Source organism: Giraffa tippelskirchi, chromosome 2 (genome assembly GCF_054371585.1).
Source record: "Giraffa tippelskirchi isolate mGirTip1 chromosome 2, T2T-mGirTip1v1.2.pri, whole genome shotgun sequence".
NCBI classification, from domain to species: Eukaryota; Metazoa; Chordata; class Mammalia; order Artiodactyla; family Giraffidae; genus Giraffa; species Giraffa tippelskirchi.
In genome coordinates this window covers 231,033,616-231,057,604 of record NC_137276.1, presented here as the reverse complement: position 1 = coordinate 231,057,604, position 23,989 = coordinate 231,033,616, and the positions used below count along the sequence as shown (strand labels likewise).

General features: G+C 48.2%; 1 protein-coding gene and 1 long non-coding RNA gene across 2 annotated transcripts in view; one reads left to right on the top strand and one right to left on the bottom strand.

The window, feature by feature from the left end:
* KCNJ6 (potassium inwardly rectifying channel subfamily J member 6) overlaps nt 1-23,989 on the top strand; it is a 96,571-nt gene that overhangs the window by 41,814 nt on the left and 30,768 nt on the right. The gene's annotated exons all lie outside the window — the stretch shown is intronic.
* On the bottom strand, nt 608-10,650 carry LOC145539325 (uncharacterized). The gene is made up of 4 exons (XR_014077716.1): nt 10,502-10,650; nt 7,855-7,921; nt 3,954-4,084; nt 608-3,283 (listed from the first exon to the last, which is right to left on the bottom strand). It is a non-coding gene; the product is annotated as an uncharacterized LOC145539325 (long non-coding RNA).

The window sequence follows — 23,989 nt, the reverse complement described above, 5'->3', positions numbered from 1 at the left end:
CACCCCTCCCTCCCCACAGCGGCTGTGTCCCAGCATCTGGGTACCCAGTATGGGGAGCCGGCGAGCCAAGACGGAGGCTCCTGTCTAACCCTGTTTCCGCACATGTGCTCAGTCTCTCAGTGGTGTCTGACCCTGCGCAACCCCGGGGACCGTAGCCCACCAGGCTCCTCGGTCCATGGGATTTCCCAGGAAGGAATTCTGCAGCGGGTTGCCATGTCCTCCTGCAAGGGATCTTCCCCACCCAGAGATCGAACCCAAGTCTCCTGCTTCTCCTGCATTGGCAGGCGGATTCTTTACCACTGAGCCATCAGGGAAGCCCCTCGGGTGCCTGGAGCATCTAACTTGAGACAGGGGGGTCATGCAGAGGTCGAAACGCCCGATTCAGGGCCTGTTTGTTAAATCACAGGAGCTCTTCCCCTGGTAGACCACAGACAACCTGATCCCCTGCTGACACTGCCAGTTTGATTAAGCTGATGAATCTCTTTCTTTCTTTGCTTCCATCTAAAGCAATTAAATCTTACCTGTCAGTGTCCCCAACTGTGCACCTAAGAGTTGCCCAGAGCAGAATCATTTTATTGCCAGGGAAGGATCAGAGTCTGGTTGCTCATTTTGCTTTTTTCATTTTAATTTCGATGTTTTTACATTACAAGTCATAGCAGCACGTGGTAAGAAGTTCCAAAAGCATAAAAGAATATATGATGAACAGGACATTCCCCCTCTCCTTTCTGTTGCCTCTGCCAAGAGCCAGGCATACTCAGCCACTTGTATGCCTTCCAGAAATGTTCCATACTTATTCAAGCATATGTCCACGTGCGTTAATACATATTTATATTTTGTTACACACATGGAAGCATACGATTTTTGTCCCTTATTAGTTGCTTTTGCAAAATGTAATCTATGTAAACATTCACGTGTTCTTTTAAACGACAAAATAAGAGTCAGTTTTATGGATGTGCGATTGTTTACAGAGCTAGTCCTCTGTTGATGAATATTTAGGTAGCATCTGACGTTTTTTCTATTACAAACAACACTGCAAGGAAACTGATTTCCATAAAATAGATTATTAGAAGTGAGATTGATGGGAGAAAAGAGGGTATGTGTATTTTGCTTTTACAGACACTGCCAAATTGCCCTCTGGAGGTTGTGTCGATTACAAACCTTCCTCCAGAGGGGCGGGTGCCTTTGGAAAGGGACCTTCACCCTCACTGGATATAAGAACTCACTAATCTTTACCAGCAGGATAGGTGGAAACGAGTCCCTTGGACTGCAAGGAGATCCAACCAGTCCATCCTAAAGGAAATCAATCAGTCCTGGGTGTTCATTGGAAGGACTGATGCTGAAGCTGAAACTCCGATACTTTGGCCACCTCATGTGAAGAGTTGACTCAGTGGAAAAGACCCTGATGCTGGGAAGGACTGGGGGCAGGAGGAGAAGGGGAGGACAGAGGATGAGATGGCTGGATGGCATCACTGACTCAATGGACATGAGTTTGGGTAAACTCTGGGAGTTAGTGATGGACAGGGAGGCCTGGCGTGCTGCGATTCATGATGTCGCAAAGAGTTGGACACGACTGAGCGACTGAACTGAACTGAAGTGTCATTTACGTTTCTTAGAGGGGTATTGAGCATCTTTCAATATATTTACTGCTGCTGTTTTTTCTGCCCTCTGCCCAGTTTTCCAAAGACATTTTTAGCTTTTTCTTATTGATTTGGAAAGGCTTGTTTTATATAAAGAAAATTAGCCCTTTGCCAGTTACATGTTGTGCACATACACATTTTTCACAATCTACCCTTTGCCTCATGACTTTCTTTGTTAATGGCATTTTTATTTTTAGCCTGAATATTTTTATAATATTTATGTCTTACATAGTAAAACTTATCAATGTTTTTCTTTATGAGATCTCAGTTTTATCTCATAGGTGTGTTTAGGGTTTAGTAACATAAGAATTATTGTTATTGTTTAGTTGCTCAGTCGTGTCTGAATCTTTGGGACCTCAAGAACTATAGCCCACCAGGCTCCTCTGTCCATGGGATTTTCCAGGCAAGAATACTGGAGCGGGTCGCCATTTCCTCCTCCAGGGGATCTTCCTGGACAGGGGATCAAACCCGCGTCTCCTGCACTGGCAGGTAGATTCCTTACCACCGAGCCACCCAGGAAGCACAACAGAAGAACAGGACTTCCTGTTCTTTTGTTATTAACACGAAACAACTCTGCTTTGCTTTCTCACAGTCCTTTAACAGTTTCACTTTTAGACTGAGATCTTGGATCCAGCTGGACTCCTCTGGAAAGCCAGCTTGCCTTTTGCTCCAAATGACCGGCTAATTGTCCCAACGCCCTCCTCTGAATAACCCACCTTTCTCTCTGCTGCTCCGAGTGCTCATCGACTTTGCAGGCGGCTCAGTAGTAAAGAATCCGCCTGCGACAGGAGACCTGAGTCTGGTCCCCGAGTTGGAAGATCCCCTGGAGAAAGAAATGGCAACGCACTCCAGTATTCTTGCCTGGACAATTCCATGGACAGAGGACCGTGGTGGGCTACATGCCATGAGGTCGCAAAGAGTTGGACGTGACTGAGCACGCACACGCGCGCACACACACACACAGCTTTGAACCATGTGATTTTTCCTGACCTTCTTCAGCAAAAGAAAACACAAGTCAATAGTAAATATTCCTAATCTGTGGGTTACAGTAATGGTTTCAAATGTCAGTCTAAGGCCTCTTAAGCTGCTTATGCCAACATGACTTTTTATAATTATTACTGTTAAACCATATCCCCCCAAATTCAGATGGTGATGTCCTGGCCCCCAGAACCTAAGGAAGCGTGCTTGTTTGGAAACAGGGTCATTGTGGATGTAATCAGTTAGGATAAGGTCATGCTGGAATCGGGTGGACCCTGCCCTAAAGGACCGCTGACCCTGAGCCTATAGGACGAGACCGCTGTCCTTGTGAGAATGTACGTTTGGCCACAGACGTGGGCTCAGGAAGAATGTCCTGAGAAGAAGAGGGCAGAGACTGGAGTGGTGCATCTCGGAGCTATGGATCACCAGTGATTACAACAAGCCCCCAGAAGCCAGGACAGGGGTCTGGAGCAGACCCGGCATCACCACCCTCAGAGGAAACCCAGCTGAGGTCACCTCGGTGTCCGACTCCAGACTCGTGGGACCACAGCTCTCCACTGCTGAAGCCCCCCGTCTGCAGCACTCTCTTACGGCAGCCCCGGCAAACCAAGACAGCAGTGAGAGGGAGGGTCTTAACTTCATATTAAGACTGGAGACCAGTTGGTTCACTGCAAGAGAAGCGTCAATGGGGAACATCACCCGTCTGTGCAGGTCAGCGTTGCACAGACATGGTCACTGGCCATCGCAGACCCTCGGGGAGCTGCGCCCCGGGGCCTGGTTCTCCCTACCCCCACCCGCCAGCCCCACACCGTTTGCCCACCCGGGTAACAGCTCCTTCCCCCGCAGCACATCAGCAAATAGCACCCCCCATCCTGGGTCCAGACCAGCCGCCAACTATGCTGAGCAGCCTTCCCAAGCCCGGCCGCTCTCTGCTCCCAGCAGAACTCTGCCTGCTCCTGCCCTGGCCTTGGCTGCCTCCCTGCCTCCCTCCTCTGACCCCACCAGGCTCTGGGCCTTCCTTCCCTCATCCTGCAAACAGGCAAACACGGTGAGCCGGGCAAACAGGCCATTCCCACCCTTGCAGGGACCGTGCGTCCAAGGTTCCGCCACTAAGAAGTATTATTTGCAATGTGCTCCTTGAAATGGCAGAAAAGCCAATAGGCTGAGTGAAGGGTCGGGGGAGGTGACGGGAGGAAAAGGATGATCCTTTCAGGGAACGCTGAGGGAGGAAGGATTTATTCAAAGCTGCATGAAACATCCCTCCAGAAATGGGGGCTTCTCAGCGACCGCATAGCACTGGCTGGCGTCTGCAGCCACGTCTGTCACCAGGGAACCCACCTTTGTGACACTGGCTCCATCGTTTTGTGCAAATACAGCTTTTCTTCCTATTGCTTCGTGCTTGTATGTGGATTGGGGAGGCACCTGGGGGTATGGCTTGTAGCTGATTTCCTCCCTCTGGAAACACACAGCTGAAGAAATGATAATGGGAAAAGGATGCCCGTATGATTCAGAGCACACACCTTTCTAGGAAGACTCCCCAGAGATGAGAGGCAGTGGGTGGGAGCAAGCAGGATCTACTTGGAAAGGCAAGCCTGGATGTGGGCTCTCTGGCTTGACTATCCCCAAGGGCTGCTCCCAGCATCCCGGCCTTTACTCCTGCTCCTCAGAGCTCCTGAAAGCTGCTGGGGTTGCAACCCCTTCCCAGCAAGCTGCAGAGATAGATGGAGCTCTTTCAGCATCCTCGAGTCAACAGAGGACCACTGCGGTCAACACTTGGGTACTAAGCCACCTGTAGGGGGTTGAATGGTGACACCACCCCCAAAAGATGCTTATATGCTCTAAGCACCAGGACCTCTGGATGTGACCTTATTAGAAAAACCGTCCCCGAAGATGTAAGTAAGCTAAGAATTTCAAGATGAGGTCATTCTAGATTGCCCAGGTGGTCCCTAAATCCTACGACGAGTGTCCTTACAAGAGAGGAGAAGAGAACACAGGCCCAGAGGCAAAGGCTGTGTGAAGACGGAGACAGAGAAGGGTGTGAGGCAGCCACAAGCCAAGGGGCTCCTGGAGGCTCCCGAGGCTGGAAGAGGCAGGACGGATCCTCCCCAGAGCCTGCAAAGGGAGTTCAGCTCTGCTGACACCTTGCTTTCAGACTTCTGGCCTCTGGATTTATGAGAGAATCAATTTATGTTGCTTTAAGCCACCTGGTTTATGGTGATTTGTGATGGCAGCCATGGGAAACGAACACATCATCCCTCCAAATAAGCCCTCACCTCTGCTGTCTCCTCGGAGACCCTCTAAGCACATACTATTTGTGGAATAAAGAAACCAACAAGACGGAAAAGCACCAGACCCAAGCCAGCCCCCCAACATGTGGGCACACCAGACCTCTTTCCCCTAAATAAAGAAATAGAGCAGCAAGTACCCTTCAACAGCCCTCCGAGACCCGCAGGGCACACTCTGACCTCCGATCACATGGGAGCTCCAAGGACACTGGTGTCAGTGGGCCAGGGTGTCTGCCCGGAGCCTTAACTTTCCATAAAACATCATCTTTGCCTTCTCTTTTTTTTTAAATTTTTTTGCCACCAGCTGACTTCAACTGCATAATTCACCAGCCACATATACATTCACAAAGAGAAAGTTGAAACAACAAGATGAGAAAACATTGCTCCTGTTTTTCCTTTTGGCATCACAAAAGGTTGTGAAGAATCCGACTGAGCGCAGACCTTCCTGAGAAAGCAAGCCCTTGGAGGACAGATCAGGGTGAAGGCAGCAGGCTTGGGCACGCACCTGTCAGAAGCTCCTGATCAAATTACAGGTTTCTATTCTGCTCAGAACAGTGCAGAATCCTGTGCTGTTCACTGATAATTCACCAATAAGCACCTGTCACTCTCCTCTCGACTGAAACCAACATAGGAGCCACCCACAGAAGATGAAGAGAAGGGTTCAATCAGAGAAATGTGGACAGTTACCAAATTGTGCTCAATTACTAAGTCACGTCTGACTCTTTGGGACCCCATAGACTGTACCCACCAGGCTCCTCTGTCCATGGGATTCTCCAGGCAAGAATACTGGAGTGGGTAGTCATGCCCTCCTCCAGGGGATCTTCCAGACTCAGGGATCGAACCATTGTCTCTTGCATCTCCTCCATTGGCAGGCGGATTCTTTACCACTGAGCCACTTGGGAAGTTATCAAATTACTATCCGGCTATTTCTGGATCACCCTCCACTCAGATCACATTATACCTGTCAACACCTGGGGAATTTCCTCCGCTCGTTTGAGAATTTCAAGTCGTTGCCGCAAATGAAAATTTCCAGGGAAAGTCAAGGATTGAAAACTCTCAACCCCTGGAGAGTTAGTGAGACAAGAGGAAAGCTCAGCCTTGGCATCCTTATTTCTGACTGAGGCCATGGGACTAAGCTCTTTAGTCCTCGATAGGCATCAGACAGATTTCTTGAGGTCACTTGGAAATCTTGCAGGCAGCTCTAGGGTCACAGCCCCCTCCACAGCCGACAAGATCCTCAGTTGAGTGCTCTTGGTGGGAAGCTCTGCAGAAACACAAGATCTGCTGGAAACAGTGAATGCTGCCTGCTCTGGAGAAGGGACTCTTTATTGAGCCCTGATGCCCCAGAGGTGTGGGTTAAAGAAGCTCCGTGAAGGGTGATGGAGATGCTGGTTGCAGTGTTCTGTGTAGCATGTGTATTAGTCTGGGCCCTCCGGAGAAGCAGAACCAATAGGATCAGTCAGTTCAGTCTCTCAGTCTCGTCCGACTCTTTGCGACCCCTTGGACAGCAGCACGCCTGGCTCCCCTGTCCTCCACTATCTCCCCGTTTCCTTTGATTCATGTCCACTGAGTTGGTCACGCTATCTAACCATCTCATCCTCTGTTGTCCCCTTCTCTTCCTGCCCTCAATCTTTCACAGCATCAGGGTCTTTTCCAATGAGTCAGCTCTTCGCATCAGGTGGCCAAAGTATTGGAGTTTCAGCTTCAGCAGCAGTCCTTCCAGTGAATAGTCAGGGTTGATTTCCTTTAGGATTGACTGGTTTGATCTCCTTACAGTCCAATGGACTCTCGAGAGTTTTCTCCAGCACTGCAGTTCGAAAGCATCAATTCTTCAGTGCTCAGCCTTCTTTATGAGACATAGGTAGATAGACAGATAGTAGCTAACAGATAGATACGCAGAAACAGATGGTAGCTAAAGAGACTTATTATAAGGGATTGACTCACACAGCTATGGAGGCTGAAAAGTCCCTGGATCTACAGTTGGCAAGCTGGACACCCAGGAGAGCAAAGAGTGTAGTTCCAGTCCAAACCCAGACCCAGAGAGAGAAGACCAGTGACCCAGCTGGAAGACAGTCACACAGAGGCATCTCCTTCTCCACCATTTTCTTCTGTTCAGACCTTTAACAGATTGCACAATATAAGAGCACTCTGTTATACTTAGTTCAACCATTCAAGTAGGAACCTTATCCAGAAACACTCTCACAGACACACCCAGAATAATGTTTGACCACGTTATCTGGGCACTGACTGGCCCCCACCAAACTGCCTTATACAATGAACCATCACAGTGGTCAGTGGCAGCCCCACGGTGCCCGGAGTTGGCTGCTGAGCTGCTCTGTGGCTCGGACAGTGAGCTCCTTGGAGATCCCCAAGGTCTGAGAATGCTGGTGTTGTGGGGAAGGAGCTGAAGCATGCTAGGGGGTCATGGGAGGCGCAAGTCGGAGAATCAGCCCCGTTAAAGGACGGAAACGGCCAGGCCCTTGGCAGCAGTGACAGACTCACCATGCATGCTGATTTCCCCTTCCTGCGGGCGCCCTTTGGAAATCCACATTGTCAGTTGCTCTCCAGGGTCCTGGCTGATTGGACCAAGGTCACAGGCTGTGATGAGCAGAGTTTTGCTACCTTCATGCACATCGTTCTTGGGCAAATGTTTCTGTCTGATCCATCCCCAGAGGGCTTGCTTCCTCAGGAATTTCTGCACCGAGTTGTATCTTCACACACTTTTTTCCCTCCAAAAGGGGGGAAAAATGAGTGAAGAACAAGTAAGAATGGCCTACTATTTATATATACTCCCAGTCAGTAGGGGAAACCATTGAGAGGCTGAATAGAATCTACATATCTAGCTTTCATTTTGGAAGGGGGAAAAAAAGTGATTCACTGTAGACCATTCATTTATATACAAATATCTAGCTAGAGTCAAAAAAGAATTTTAATCAAAGTTCTCACTACAGTACCTGGCCCTTCTGCTGACTCAGGACTTCCCAGGGAACTGGTGCTCACAGATACTCAGCTGCTTCAAACCTGTGAGTAATGAGGATGTTTAGTAAAGCTTTGTAAGGTCAATATTAGCTAGAGTTCTTTCAACCAAGCCTAGCAGGTGGGAGAGCCTGATCTCTGAGTCAGTGCAGAAGGCAGCCAAGAGGATGTCCTGAGATAAACGGGGTGCAGGCTAAGCACAATCCCTGGTCCTCCACAGTGACAGCCACATGCCTTCATTCACTCACCGGCCCGTGGGCATCCTCACCCTTGTGCTGGCAGGGCTGGCCAACTGGTTAGGATAAGTGTCGATTCCTACTTTCCATTCATCCAGCAAGAACTCTATTTCTTCCCCTCTATTCCATCTTTGCCCAAAATTCATGCAATCGTTACTAATGATACTTAAAACTAATGACCACTGAGTGAGCGATTACTGCACGCAAGGCACTGTTCTAAGTACTTCATATGGACTAACTCACAAAATTCTTATTGATCGTCTGTGACTGAGACACCGTTATTATCACCCTAATTATGTGGATGAGGAAGCAGAAACACCAGAGATTTAATTCACTTGTACGAGGGCACGGAGCTTCTGTACTGGTCATCCATTGCTGTACCACAACTTACCCCCAAACTTAGTGGATGAAACAACAAATATGTGTTGTCTCCTGTAACTGATTTCTAATCTCATAACATTGTGGTCAGAGAGGATGCATGATATGATTTCAATTTTCTTAAATTTACCGAGGCTTGATTGGAAGTTTCCATAGGTCAGGAATCAGGAGTTACTTAGCTGGGTGGTTCTGGCTCAGGAGACCGCAGTCTCCCAGGGGCTTGATGGGGCTGGACCGTCCGCTTCCACGTGGCTGTTGGCGGGAGGCCTCAGTTCCTTTCCTTTGGGTCTCTCTCTAAGCTGCTTGAGCATCCTCACTACATGAAAGATAGCAGGTGGTCCAAGAAAAAGACACAGACAGCCTCAGTGCCTTGAATGACCTCATCTCATCACTTCTGCTTTTACTTCTTCATTAGAAATGAGTTCTAAGTCCAGACCACACTTTGTTGTTGTTCAGTTGCTAAGTGGTGTCCAGTTCTTTGCAACCCCATGGACTACAGCATGCCAGGCTTCCCTGTCCTTCACTATCTCCCGGAGTTTGCTCAAACTCAAGTCCATTGACTCACTGATGCCCTCAAACCATCTCATCCTCAGTCTCCCCCTTCTCCTCCTGCCCTCAATCTTTCCCAGAATCAGGGTCTGTTCTAATGAGTCAGCTCTTCACATCAGGTAGCCAACGTGTTGGAGCTTCAGCTTCAGCATCTCCCCTTCCAATGAATGTTCAGGGTTGATTTCCTTTAGGAAGGACTGGTTTGATCTCCTTTGGGACTCAAACTCAAAAGTTCGGTGTCCAAGGGACTCTCAAGAGGCTTCTCCATCACCACAGTTCAAAGGCATCAATTCTTCAGCGTTCAGCTTTCTTTATGGTCCAGCTTTCACATTCATACATGATTCCTGGAAAAACCATAGTTTTGACTAGACAGACCCTTGTTGACAAAGTGATGTCTCTCCTTTTTAATATGCTGTCTAGGTTTGTCATAGCCTTTCTTCCAAGGAGCAAGCGTCTTTTAATTTCATGACTGCAGTCACCATCTGCAGTGATTTTGGAGATGGGTGAGCTGGGAGATAAATGAGTGGATGGATGGATGGATGAATAGCTGGCTGGACATTTGGCAGGTTGGATGAATGAACTGATGGTTGGGTGAGAAAAGGAATGGATTGATAAATAGGTAGGTGGGTGGGGAGATAAAAGAGTGGATGGATGGAACAGTGGATAGAAATATGGATGGATGGATGAATGGTTGGTTGGTTGGATGAATGAGCTGATGGATGGATGAGCAAATGAATAGGTTGATAAATAGATGGGTGGGTTGGGAGATAAATGAGTGCATGGATAGATGCATGTATGCATGAATGGATGGATTACCATTGGATAAATGATTGGGTGAATGAATGTTTAGGTTGGTAGGTATATTGGTAGGTAGATGGGTGAGGGATGGATAGAGACACATAGCTTCTGATCTCATGGAGCTTCAGTTCAGTTCAGTTCAATTGCTCAGTCATGTCCGACTCTTTGTGATCCCATGGACTGCAGCATGCCAGGCCTCCCTGTCCATCACCAACTCCCGGAGTTTACTCAAACCCATGTCCTTTGAGTCAGTGATGCCATCCAACCATCTCATTCTCTGACATCCCCTTCTCCTCCTGCCCTCAATCTCTCCCAGCATCAGGGTCTTTTCAAATGAGTCAGTTTTTTGCATCAGGTGGCCAAAGTATTGGAGTTTCAGCTTCAGCATCAGTCCTTCCAATGAATATTCAGGATTGATTTCCTTTAGGATGGACTGGTTGGATCTCCTTGCAGTCTTACAACAGTCAAATAAAAATAATATTAACAGAATATATGTATTCTGGAGAAATCAATTACAGAAAAATATTATGGAAAACAGCCTAATCAGAATAAAACCATATGATAAACAAAGCATAAAATGTGAATACTAACAATAACAAAAGAAGGGGAGAAAGATGAGAAAGGACAGGAGAAGAACCCCAAATGAAAGGGCAAATAAAAGCACCAGTATTTCACAATCCCAAGGATATGGTCCTCTTGAGCAACGTTACTGCTTTTCCCCCAGCGGATTGAAAATAAACTCTGGGCCAACTTGCTGTCTGGGTAGGACACAGGCCGCCTGCGCCCCGAGTGCCTCAGGAGCAGATCCAGCGCGGAGCTGTTGCCATGGAAAAGCCATTGTCCCCGGGCTGTGTTCACAGGAGCCCTCCCCCGCCCCCGTCCCCGCCACCACAGCAGTGCAGAACCTGCCTTCAGCCTCGGGAGGGACGGGTCCGGCCATCAGAAGCAGTTGTCCAAGGCCAGCAAGGAGGCGGGCACTGCCATGCTGGCCTCTGGGGAAAGGGATTTGAATCAACGGTGGATTTCTGCCACTGGACGGACGGAGCTTCCGGATGCGGGCGCGGCCTGGCCAGGAGCCCGGGCCCTGCGGTCCCCTGGGACCAGAACTGCAGGCCCTCCGTGTAAGGTCTCAGGCCCCAGTGCCGGGCAAAGAGGAGGTGGTGGAGAGGACGCAGTCACTGAAAGACTGGAAATCGCCGGCAGTGTGGACAGAAGCCCTCTGTGTCCTCGCTCAGTCCCTCCACCGTGGCGCTGCTCCCAGTTGGGGCATCTTTGCTGGGTGGCCGTCCGGTGCGTCAGAGGGTGTTTTGCAGCCGCATATCTGGCCTCCACCCTCTAGGGCAGTAGCAACACTCCCCCAGTTTAGCCACCCAAAGTGTCACCTGAGATGCCCAGGGCCCCTGGTGAGAGGAGGAAACTGCCCACTGAGAGCCCCTGTTCTGGCAGGAAGGCCGACCCCTCTGCTCCCTTCTTGGTTCATACACTCACTTGTCACCTCCCTCCAGGCCAGCCCTGGGCACAGCCCCTTCACAAACCCTCCAGTGCCCGCGGGCGACCCCAGGCGCCCAGGGCTCCGTGCACATGCCCAGCGCTCTCGGCAGCTCTTCCACAGGGCCCTGCGATTGTCCATCCAAGTTCATGCTTCATTCCCCAGGGATTTATCAGGTGCCCAGCGTCAGCTGGCGGCAGGGGGCAACAGGGACGGGAGGGCAGGAATGGTGGCGCTTGGAGCCCACCTGTCCACCCACCCGTGAGCTCCTTAGGGTCACGGGACACACACCTGACCCTTGGCAGGACCGGCCTCTAGAGGAAGGTCCCATAGCACGCTCTCAGTCACTGTCCAGCCCATCAGTTCCCCAGGCTACAAGCATCACCAGCCTTGCTCACCGCCCTTGGACCGTGGCCCCCAGGCCGGCCTCAAGCTTTCCGGCTCACACAAGTCTCCTGGGGAAGGTGCTGACATGCGTGTGGTGACGCAGTAGGTCTGGGTTCTGCTTTCCGACCAGCTCCCAGGGATGCGGCTGCTGGTAGTCTGAGGGACCACACGCGAGCTCCAAGTCGCAGTCAGGAAATCTGACAAATGCCTCGGGCAGGGTTAGTGCACCGTCATCCACAGACATGGGGGCTGCAGAGGCATTAGCCCTGAAGGTGACGCTAGCAATGAGAATTCAGAGGTTGGGGTAACGGCGGCATACTTATTCAGGAGCAGGACACAGAAATTGTCTTAAGAGCCAGCTTGCTGTTGCAGCTTGATCACTTCAGTCGTATCTGACTCTTTGGGAACCCCATGGGCTGTAACCCACCAGGCTTCCCTGTCCTTGGAGTTGCCCAGGCAAGAATACTGGAGCGGGTTGCCATTTCCTTCTCCAAGGGCTTCCCTGCTGGCTCAAACAGTAAAGAATCTGCCTGCAACACAGGAGACCCAGGTTCGATCCCTGGGTCAGCAAGATTTTTCTGGAGAAGAAAATGGCAACCCACTCTAGTATTCATGCCTGGGAAATCCCATGGACAGCGCAGCCCACGGGGTCGCAAAGAGTTGGACATGACTGAGCAACTAACACTTCTCTGAGGGAGTCTTCCGGACCCAGGGATCCAACTCACGTCTCCTGCATTGCAGGCAGATTCTTTACCACTGCACTACCTGTAAAGCCAAGAGTCAGTTTGCTGAGTTGCTATTGCTTTCAGGAAAAGAGAAGGCCTCTGGTGACACCTTCCAGGGTCTGTCTCTACAGATCAAGACCTACAGGCTTATCACACACCCTCTCCTGGGAGCTGGAAAGGCACTGGGACTCAAGTCATCGCCACGGCCCCTGATCCCAGGTCCAAGGAGAAGTCAAGGACCAGCTCCTCCCAGAGATGGTGGAGACCTGAGGTGCGGCCCGAGTTCTCCCAGCGACAGTACCTTCCCTGCATGACATTCGTGGTGACCATCCAGCGCTGTCAGTTCAGTTCAGTTCAGTTGCTCAGTCGTGTCCAACTCTTTGTGACCCCATGGACTGCAGCACACCAGACCTCCCTGTCCATCACCAACTCCCAGGGTTTACCCAAACTCATGTCCATTGAGTCAGTGATGCCATCCAACTATCTCATCCTCTGTCATCCCCTTCTCCTCCTGCCTTCAGTCTTTCCCAGCATCAGGGTCTTTTCCAATGAGTCACTTCTTTGCATCAGGTGGCCAAAGTATTGGAGTTTCAGCTTCAGCATCAGTCCTTCCAATGAATATTCAGAACTGATTTCCTTTAGGATGAACTGGTTGGATCTCCTTGCAGTCCAAGGGACTTTCAAGAGTCTTCTCCAACCCCACAGTTCAGAAGCGTCAATTCTTTGGCACTCAGCTTTCTTTATAGTCCAACTCTCACATCCATACATGACCACTGGAAAAATCCGAGCTTTGACTGGGCAGCAGTGACCGAAAGCAACCTGGGTCCGTCTGACCATTTCTGAAAGACACACGAGCGCCACCTGGTGGTGCAGTGACCACACAGCGGGCCGCGCATTGGCCTGCAGGCAGGCTGACGGACAGTCTCTGAAAGCAGCACATCAGTCACTGGAAAACGTCCCCTAACTCTATTCCTCCCTTCCGAGGTTAATTCTGTGGACGTTCGTATCTCTGAGGTGTAGCTGTCATCCCTGAAACTCCAGATAATGAAAGAAAGGGCTGTGGGGTTTGCACTGACCCGAGACCATAGGAGTGTAAACAAAACACAGTTTTGAGGCCTCCCGAGCTCAGTCCACGCCAGACACTCAGAGCGTGATGTGCAAGACGTCTGCTGAGTTAAGTCCAGGGCATCTGGCCCTCTGAGCAGGGCTCCCTGAGCCCACCTGGGAGGCTGGGGGTGCTGGAGGGGGTGGGGCTGGAGAGAAGTAATACCCTTTCTCCTCCTTAGCCACCCTCATGGAGCCAGCTGTCTGGATGTGGTGCACGCATGCATGCATTCAACCGTTCATCATTAGTGAGCACACACTCTTGAGTGTTCCAGAGCTCACGCTATGCACCCAGCAGTGAGTGAAGCAGGCTCCGGCCCTCACGTGTTTGCACGCGGGTGAGCGGGAAACAGGGGCTAAGTGAAAAAGCACCCAGGTCAGGGTGGGGTGGGCGAGAAGAAGGAGGAAGCAGGCTCTGAAGTTAGGGGGCAGGTGAGGCAGGGAGTCAGGGAGGGTCTCTCTGAGAAGGTGAGGTGAGAACCTGCCTACACAGGGAAGCCGTGTGCCGTGGAAATCTAAGGGGGAGACTGTCCCAGGCGGAGAGGACATGAGTGCAAAGAGCTTGCAGGGAAAGGGCAGTGTGGAGAAATCGAGGGTGTGCTAGGATGTTCAGAGCTAAATCTGGGCAGGCCTGGATGAGCTGGTCACTCCGACTGTGGCCGGCAGCCAAGAGAGGGAGAGAGGTCAACGCAGGGGCCCAGGTGAGAGACAGCGTTGAGGGGGTGGTTGGAGGTGAGGACCCAGCAGCTCCACAGTGTAGGCCTGGGCTTATACAGGCACCTGTGGGTTCTTCCCTGCCCCACACTCCAGAGCAGCCTGTCTTCACTGGCTCTATGGACCCCAGATAGAGGCCGACTTCTCGTGAGCGGCGTCTGCTCTGTGCACTAAAGGGAAACCCGAGAGCTGAAGGTTACACAGTGAAAGCAGACAGGTAAACTCTGCTCTTCAGCCACCTTCTCCTCCAAGGCTCCCCCAGGGGTCTCCAACACACAGCAGGGACGAGTCCCCGAGAGAGCCTCTTCCCTCTTCTTGCCTTCACCGAGCCACCTGGTAAACTCCTATTCATCCTTCAAAACCCAGTCTATCTTTTTTGAAGACTTTTCTTGCAACACTCTCACCCAGAAAATCCCTCCCTTCTCTCTGTCCCCTCCAGCTCTGAACACACCTCTAAAATTAAATATACCCATCTATCTTGTTACTAACAAACTAACAAACTGTGGGAAATTCTGAAAGAGATGGGAATACGAGACCACCTACCTGCCTCCTGAGAAATCTGTATGCAGGTCAAGAAGCAGCTGTTAGAATCAGACATGGAACAACACACTGGTTCCAAATAGGAAAAGGAGTATGTCAAGGCTGTATATTGTCACCCTGCTTATTTAACTTATATGCAGAGTACATCATGAGAAACACTGGGCTAGAAGAAACACAAGCTGGAATCAAGATTGCCGGGAGAACTATCAATAACCCCACATATGCAGATGACACCACCCTTGTGGCAGAAAGCAAAGAAGAGCTAAAGAGCTTCTCAATGAAAGTGAAAGAGGAGAGTGAAAAACTGGCCTCAAACTCAGCATTCAGAAAACTAAGATCTTGGCATCCAGTCCCATCACTTCATGGCAAATAGATGGGGGAAACAATGGAAACAGTGACAGACTATTTGGGGGGGCTACAAAAGCACTGCAGATGGTGACTGCAGTCATGAAATTAAAAGATGCTTGCTCCTTGGAAGAAAAGCTATGACAAACCTAGACAGCATATTAAAAAACAGAGACATTACTTTGCCAACAAAGGTCCATCTAGTCAAAGCTATGGCTTTTCCAGTACTCATGTATGGATGTGAGAGTTGGACTATAAAGAAAGCTGAGCGCTGAAGAATTGATGCTTTTGAACTGTGGTGTTGGAGAAGACTCTTTAGAGTCCCTTGGACTGCAAGGAGATCCAACCAGTCCATCCTAAAGGAAATCAGTTCTGAATATTTATTGGAAGGACTGATGCTGAGGCTGAAGCTCCAGTACTTTGGCCACCTGATGTGAAGAGCTGACTCACTGGAAAAGACCCTGTTGCTGGGAAAGATTGAAGGCGGGAGGAGAAGGGGGCACCAGAGGATGAGATGGTTGGATGGCATCACTAACTCAATGGACATGAGTTTGAGTAAACTCTGGGAGTTGGTGATGGACAGGGAAGCCTGGCGTACTGCAGTCCATGGGGTCGCAAAGAGTTGGACACGACTGAGTGACTGAACTGAACTGACTATATATAAAATAGATGAACAACAAAGACTTACTGCATACCACAGGAAACTGTACTCAATATCTTGTAATAACCTATAATAGAAAAAATATGAAAAAGAACTGAATCATTTTCCTGTATACTTGAAACTAAGACAACATTGTAAATTGACAATGCGTCAGTTAAAACTAATTAGAAAATTAATTAAAATTTTAAAGGAATATTTCCTTTTTCCATTCTCTGTATGATTAGAGTTATCTATCCTTTAATGTTTAAGAAAGCACACGGTGAAAACACTTCATTTTTTTCCATCATGTATTTCTTTTCCATGAAGCCTTTAACTACTAATTTAGTTTCTTTAACAGTTATAGGACTATTCAAGACTTTCTATTTCTAGTTAAGCCATTTTTTTGAAAGTTACATTTTTTTAATAAATTTGTTTCATTTAGATTTTCTAATTTACTGGTATAAATTTATATATTATAAAATAAGTTCATATTTATTATATTTTCATATCTCCACACACTTTTATGTGTATATTTTGGTTCCTAACACTACATCTATGAAGGAGGACATGGCCACCCACTCCAGTATTCTTGCCTGGAGAATCCCGTGGACAGTCCACGGGGTTGCATAGAGACGGACACAACTTACTGAGCATGCACACACACGCTGTTCATTTAAATCATCTTTCTTTTCACCTGTGTTAATCTCATTAGTGGTTGGTCCATTTCCTTAATCTCCCAAGAATCCGCTTCACCCTTTTGGTTACGGTATTGTTTTCTCCTTCACTGCCTTTTGCTTTCTTCTTTATTGCCTCTTTACCTCTTTTTCTTTGGATGATTTCTGTTACTTTTTCCCCTTAAAGGGCAGGTTTCTCTCCTTTGGCTTCTGTCTCTGTTTTCTTCTCTAATAAATTTAGAATTAATTTTCTAAGAGTCCCATTAGTTTCATCCCACAAGTTTTGATTTGTAGTTTTTTAATTATGGTTCGATTCTAAGAGTTATCTAACCATGATCTTGGATCATTAATTGACAAATTATTTAGACGTGACTTTATTTCCAAAAGCACAACATCTTATTAGACTTGCTTGTTATTGACTTCTAATTTAATTTCATGACAGCTGGAGAACGTGAACTGAATGAGCGTTCTTTGGAATTTATCAAGCCTTGTTTGCTGATTTTGTACATGGCCAATTTAATAAATACTCTGTATGTGCTTAAGAAGAACGCCATCCCAGCCCTTGGATGCAGTGTTTGACACACGTTCAGGATATTAGTTAAGCTTTTCATTGTGTTCTTTGTATAGATACGCGTGCTCTTACTGGTTCCTTATCTGTTTAATCTGTGACTGATAGAGCTTTCATCAGCTTGGTGAGTGTGTCTCCTTCTTCTTGCTCTATTTTGAATACGCTATTGCGTGTTCAGATGCTCAGCTGTGTCCAGCTCTTTGTGGCCCCGTGGACTGTAGCCTACCAGGCTCCTCTGTCCATGGGATTCTTCAGGCTAGAATACTGGACTGGGTTGCTATGCCTTTCTCCAGGGGATCTTCTCAACCTAGGGATTGAACTTGCATCTCTCACGTCTCCTGCTTTGGCAGACAGATTCTTTACCAGTAGCATCACCTGGGAAGCCCAAAGCATGTTATTAGATGTATGTGAAGTTAACATGTTTATATCTTCTGAGTAGAAACATTTATCATTTTGAAGTGATCCTTTCATCTCTTGCAATAATTTTGGCTTTAGGTCACTTTATCACTTATTAATATAGCTACCCAAGTGTTCTTTTGGATACTCTTTGCCAATATACCTATTATTATTATTATTTTTCTTCAAACTTTCTGTGCTCTTCTGTTCAAGAAATGCCTCTTTTAAATACGATTCCATTGAATTCTTTAAAAACTCAGTAGAACCATCTTTGTCTTTTTACTAGGGAATTAGTTGAGTGCTCAAGGTCAGAAGTTAAGGGGGGTTTATCAACTTTTCTGTTCACATACTCGTTAAAAATTTGGGCAAAGTATTAGCCCTCTCATATAGCTTTAATTTGACATGTAGCATGTTTATCATAAGCTAAGTAACTGCAAAAGATTTTTTTGACACATTCTAAATATTGACAATAACTATTACATGATTACATGATTCTTTTCAATATATTTTATGAAACATAAATATATAAGAATTACTCTATAAAAATATTCTTCTTAATTCTATAAGAATTCTCATAGAATAAGTATTATTTTTATAAATACATAAATAGTGGTAGAGTGAGTATCAATATAACTTGTAACTCAATCCTTTGAACTTCTTTAGAGTCACTTGTTTTAAAAGTTACACATTGATTAATCATCAAAAAATATTTTGAATGATCCACACACTGAGACATGAGTTAAATCCTGTTTTAGTTTTGTTAAAAGCAAACCCTTAGAAACCAGGTACTTACAAACGGATTTGTTACCCTCACTGAGGCCGAGCTCATACTGCTCATCACAAGATAGTCCAACAAACAAGAGACGAGCTGCTGGGGCAAGGAACAGGGACTTCATTCAAAAAGCCAACAGACCGAGAAGAAGGTGGACTAGCATCCCAAAGAAACATCTTATGCAAGAATTCAGGCTCCTTTTATACTAAAAAGGGAGGGGGTATGGTTGGTTGCTGCAATCTTCTTCTTCTTTTTTTTAATAAATTTATTTATTTTAGTTGGGGGCTAATTACTTTACAATATTGTAGTGGTTTTTGCCATACATTGACATGAATCAGCCATGGGTTTACATATGTTCCCCATCTTGAACCCCCCTCCCACCTCCCTCCCCATCCCATCCCTCTGGGTCATCCCATTGCCCCAGCCCTGAGCATTTGTCTCATGCATCAAACCTGGAATGGTGTTCTGTTTCACTTATGATAATATACATGTTTCAATGCTATTGTCCCAGAACGTCCCACCCTCACCTTCTCCCTCAGAGTCTATAAGACTGTTCTATGCATCTGTGTCTCTTATTCTGTCTCGCATATAGGGTTATCGTTACCATCTTTCAAATTCCATATATATGCATTAGTATACTGTATTGGTGTTTTTCTTTCTGGCTTACTTCACTCTGTGTAATGGGCTCCAGGTTCATCCATCTCAATAGAACCGATTCAAATGTATTTTTTATAATGGCTGAGTAATATTCCATTGTGTATATGAACCACAGCTTCCTTATCCATTCGTCTGCTGATGGAAACTTCTTGATGTCAGAATCTTTTGTTCTTGCAGCTGTCAGCGTATGTCAGGTCACAATGTTCCTCTAAACCTCCAACAAGACAAATATTGTTTCCTCTCCTACAACTTTTTACATCTATGTGAATGAAAAAGCGCTATACCTTTTCAGGTCAGAGCCTCGAGAGTGGGCTATCCTATTTCAGGTTATAGGCAACATGCTTAACTTGTAGCAAAAGCAGTAAAATACAAAGGTTAAAGTAAAAGAAACCGATCCAACGTGAAGTCAGATTTGTTCTTCTCTGTTACATTACTAGTTCTTATGAAAGCCCAAGTGTTCGCCGCTCAGTCGTGTCTGACTCTTTGTGACCCCATGAACCCCACCAGGCTCCACTGTCCATGGAATGCTCCAGGCAAGAATACTGGAGCGGGTTGCCATGCCCTCCTCCAGGGGATCTCCCCCACCCAGGGATCGAACCTCTCCTCAACTACATTCTCCAAGGGTGCTGGAGCAGATGAGGTTATCAAGACTATTACCAATAGCATCTAATGCTATTAACTAGTATCAAGTTAATCATATGATAATAAAATAATAAAAATTAATTATACCAGTTCCTCTTGTAGCTAGAAGCATCTCATTTAGCCCATTTTCCAAAAATTTTTAGAAAAATAGAAATATTATTCATTTCAATACACCTTTTCAAAGGAAAAGTTGAATAGGGTATTCAGTAATTAAAATCTTGGCAAAATTTAATGCAAATGCTTCCCCTGTAAGTCTGAATAATGTTGCTGCTGCTTCTAAGTCACTTCAGTCATGTCCAACTCTGTGCGACCCCAGAGACAGCAGCCCACCAGGCTCCCCCGTCCCTGGGATTCTCCAGGCAGCAGTACTGGAGTGAGTTGCCATTGCCTTCTCCGGAATAATGTTGAAGAAACTCTAAAACACTGTCTTACCTCTAATAGATGCTGTGTGTGTGCTAAGTTGCTTCAGTCATGCCCAGCTCTTTGTGACCCCATGTCCAGTAGCCTGCCAGGCTCCTCTGTCCATGGGAGTCTCCAGGCAAAAATACTGGAGTGGGTTGCCATGCCCTCCTCCAGGGGATCTTCCCAACCCAGGAGTCAAACCCACATCTCTTATTTCTCCTGCATTGGCAAGCCAGTTCTTTACCATGGGCACCACCTGGGAAGCCCCTCTGATAGATGCTACCTTCTCTCAAAGATGTCACGGTGCTGTGCTAGGAGTGAACATTCTTTCCTTCTCATCCTTAAAATCAGGCAGATGGTCCACAGAGACACCAGCAGAAGACAGGGCTCCCCAAGACCAATGGGGTTAATTAGGAGAGAGTGGAATTCCCAGTGCCTGGCCGGCATTGGGAAGCTTTCCGTCTCAAGGGTGGAGAACATGCAGAGAGGGTGCTTGGAGCCCAGTGGGCCCTGGAGCATGACTTCTCTCAAGGCCAGATATTTCTAACAGCGAGAAACAGACAAGGCATGGACTCCTGTGCGTGTGCGTGTGCGTGCGTTTGCTCGTTGGGTGACAGGAGACATGACCATCCAAGAGTCTTTGTTTCGTCCTCAGGAGGACAATGCACACTGTGGCCATAGAAGGAGATGAAAGGGGAAAGGTAACTAAAGGGGCCTTGACGCTCCGGGTGCTAAGCTGCTCCGCACGAGTTTGCATGCATAGCATCATCGCAGAGCTGGAGCACCTCTATCCAGTGCTCCCTGCTACGCGCGGGGCTTGCAGACCCAGGGTGGTGCCTGGTTACAAGGGTATGCATCAGCTTTGACACTTTTTACCACCCCTTTGGGGCCTCGGGAGGTCCCTGCACTCTGAGGCATTGACTGATGCTGGTGAACTGTGGCCATTCTTGGTCAAGGGCAAGGGGATCAATCTTGAAAAAGGTGGGGGGAAGGGAAGAGACTGCAGGTGCGTGCCAGGCAGATTCATTCGGGAAAGGCTACCTGGACTGAGAGTCTCTGCAGTGATGCTGCCCCCTCCGCCACCCCCAGTGGACAGAGGAGCCTCACTGGGGGTCCCCTAGCCATCTCCACTTCCCCTCCCGGTCCCTCTGCCTGCCTCTTGGCACTTCCCTTTCCTTCCAGCTTTATCTGTACCGACACCTACCTTTTTATCATGTATCCAGCATTTTAAGTATTTCAGAGGGGGCTGGTTTTCTGGTGGCTTACACAGACAGACACAGAAGTGCTTGAATAGCTTTACAAAAGCTTTTGAATCTCTTCTGGGTAAGGAAGACTGAAGAAGCCAGGAGTGTACCAGCTGGAATCCTGAAGCCTGAAACTTGACCAAGCATCACCCTGTCCCCAGCACCCGCCGTAGGTCGAGGGTGACTGTGGTCCCAGCACCGGCTTGGACTGGAGACCACTGGCTCCTGTGAGCCCCGCAGTGAGGAAGCTGAGGGTCTAGCTAGCGCCTGCCCCCAGGGAGGTCCCGAGCCGTGGTCCCCCGCCCTCCAGATGTGCCTCCCATCCTTCTCTGCTCTTGCGCTGGTTTAGTCTCTGCCCCTTTTCTCTTTTTCAAGTCCCCTTATTTCCAGTTTCATCTTCTCGGCTGCATCTCAGACCGACCTAGACCCGTACAGCATCTCTAGCATTTGGGGTTACAGAAGATTTGCCCCAGCTGTGAGGCGATGGTCCCTGTCCCCCACCCCCACTTAGAGCAAAGTCTCTGCTGCCAGTGAGGGGTCCTGAAAGCTGGAGCTGACTCTTCAAGACTCATCTGCCCACTCCTGTCCTATCTTTTGGGTTCACTTCTGTGACTCCTTTGGGGCCAAGTTCATGGTCAGGAATGCGACCTCATAGCCCATTTCTCAAGAGGAACAGTGAGATCTGACCATGCTATCATTTTCACGAGTGCCTGGAAAAAGAAAACACCCAGGGATGGCCTGGAACTCTTCTCAAAGCTCCGCCTGTGGCTCTGAGAACCTCCAAGAATCAAGTTTTAACCAACAAGCCCTGACCAATCAGGGACTCATTTGAGGCCAGGAAACTGGGTCAAAATACATCTCTTTTGGGGAAAAAATAAAAAACAGTGAGGAGTAGTCCCAGCTCAATTTCCAGCTAATGTAAACACTGGAAACAGATTACTCACTTGAGGAGCAAGAACAAGGAATTGGATGTTTTAAAGCGTGCGAGCCAGCATTTCTATAGAGACACTTAATGTCTGGGGGGAGGCAGAATGGAAAGAGGGTTGCCCTGAGGATTGGAGGGTCCAGGTGAGCCCCAGGTTCTGTCACTACCCGGCGGGATCACCAGGGTCAATCAGTCACTGCCTCTATTTCCCCACCTGGCACAGAAGGAGTGGGGGCCCCTCTGAGGCCCTTTGCACCCCTAAAAAGGCAGGATTCTGTGCCACAGAGAATTCCTTTGGCCTAAATGCTTTGGCCACCTGATGTGAAGAGCCGACTCATTGGAAAAGACCCTGATGCTGGGAAAGAGTGAAGGCAGGAGGAGAAGGGGACGACAGAGGATGAGATGGTTGGATGGCATCACCGACTCAATGGACATGAGTTTGAGCAAGCTCCTGGAGTTGGTGGTGGACAGGGAGGCCTGGCGGGCTGCAGTCCATGGGGTCGCAAAGAGTCGGACGCGGCTGAGCAACTGACCAATAACGACAGCAGCAGCCCTTCCCCTCCCACGAGTCCTGCCGCTGGTGTCTGCATTGCCTTGGGAATGAGCACAGCATTTGGGTACACTTTCTCTTTCCACTCATTCTACAGACAGGCCAAAAAAAAACCTATCACCACTGCTCTCCCCATATCTGCAAGGCTTTTCAAACCATCAGAAAGTTGCACACAAACATCACTTCCCCCTGCTTGCTGCAACATTTTAGCAACTGAGAAGCTCTTCTCAAATGTTCTGCACTGCAGATATTTTAGGACCCACGTTAAATGGCTGTGCAGTGGCAGAAACTTGATAGAGACCCTCGCACACATGCAGACATTTCCAAGGGCTCTCGGCTTTCTCATCCAGACTAAATTGCAATTTCATGTGTGTCTTTAGGGTGCAAATGCTTCTGTCCCTCCCTTGAATTCACTGTGTGTTCCAGCCATGTGCTTGTGATGCCCTGGTCTCGCTTTTATTTTCCTCTTAATCTCTAAAACGAACGTCTCCACCAGGCCATGGCTGGTATGAAATCAGCTTAATGAGCCCTGACTGCAGAAGGCCATGTCCTCCGCCCTCACTATGCTCAAAGCAATTCTGTTCCGTGTGTGATCGAGTGATCAGTAAATATTTACAGAAACAGGAAACTTGTTTTAGGATGAAAACCCCCAAGTTAGAAAAACGAATCTCAGAGTGTGAGTCCAGACCGGCCACGGTGCGACCCACTTGGACGGCCAGCAGACCTGAGTTCAAAGCCTCCGCTCCAAACCAAAACACACCCATCACCACAGGTGAAACAGAGCCAGTGGGAACTTGCCACATGACTCAGGGAACTCAAACCTGGGGCTCTGTGACAACCCAGAGGGGTGGACGGGGTGGGAGGCGGGAGGGAGGCTCGGGAGGGAGCAGACATATGTATACCTGTGGCTGATTCATACTCATGGATGGCAGAAATTAACACAATACTGCAAAGCGATTATCCTTCAATTAAAAATGTTATATATATACATTTTTTTTTTAATTCTCCACTCACTGCTTCACCAGCTCATGAGACAACCATGGGAAAGACACTGTCAGAGAAACAGGTCCCCAGAAGAATGGGCATCGCAGGACTTCGTGTTGTAGGGGATTTTCCTAATCAGGGGGTGGTCCAGACGGGTCGCTCTTGAGAAATCACCATTTTATTTAACCGCCTTTTCACGATGACCTCACTTAACTATCTTTCACGAGAAACAATCTGGAAAAACTAGAGAAGCATGATATTTGACCAAGTCCAGAAAATTAGAGGAGCCCCTCTGGTTCGCTGTGGTCACCCCGATAGACCCTCGCCAGTGGACAGGGTCCCTTTAGAGGAAAGAGAAAAGGAGGAGGGGACGAGGCCCTGACGTCCCCACTGA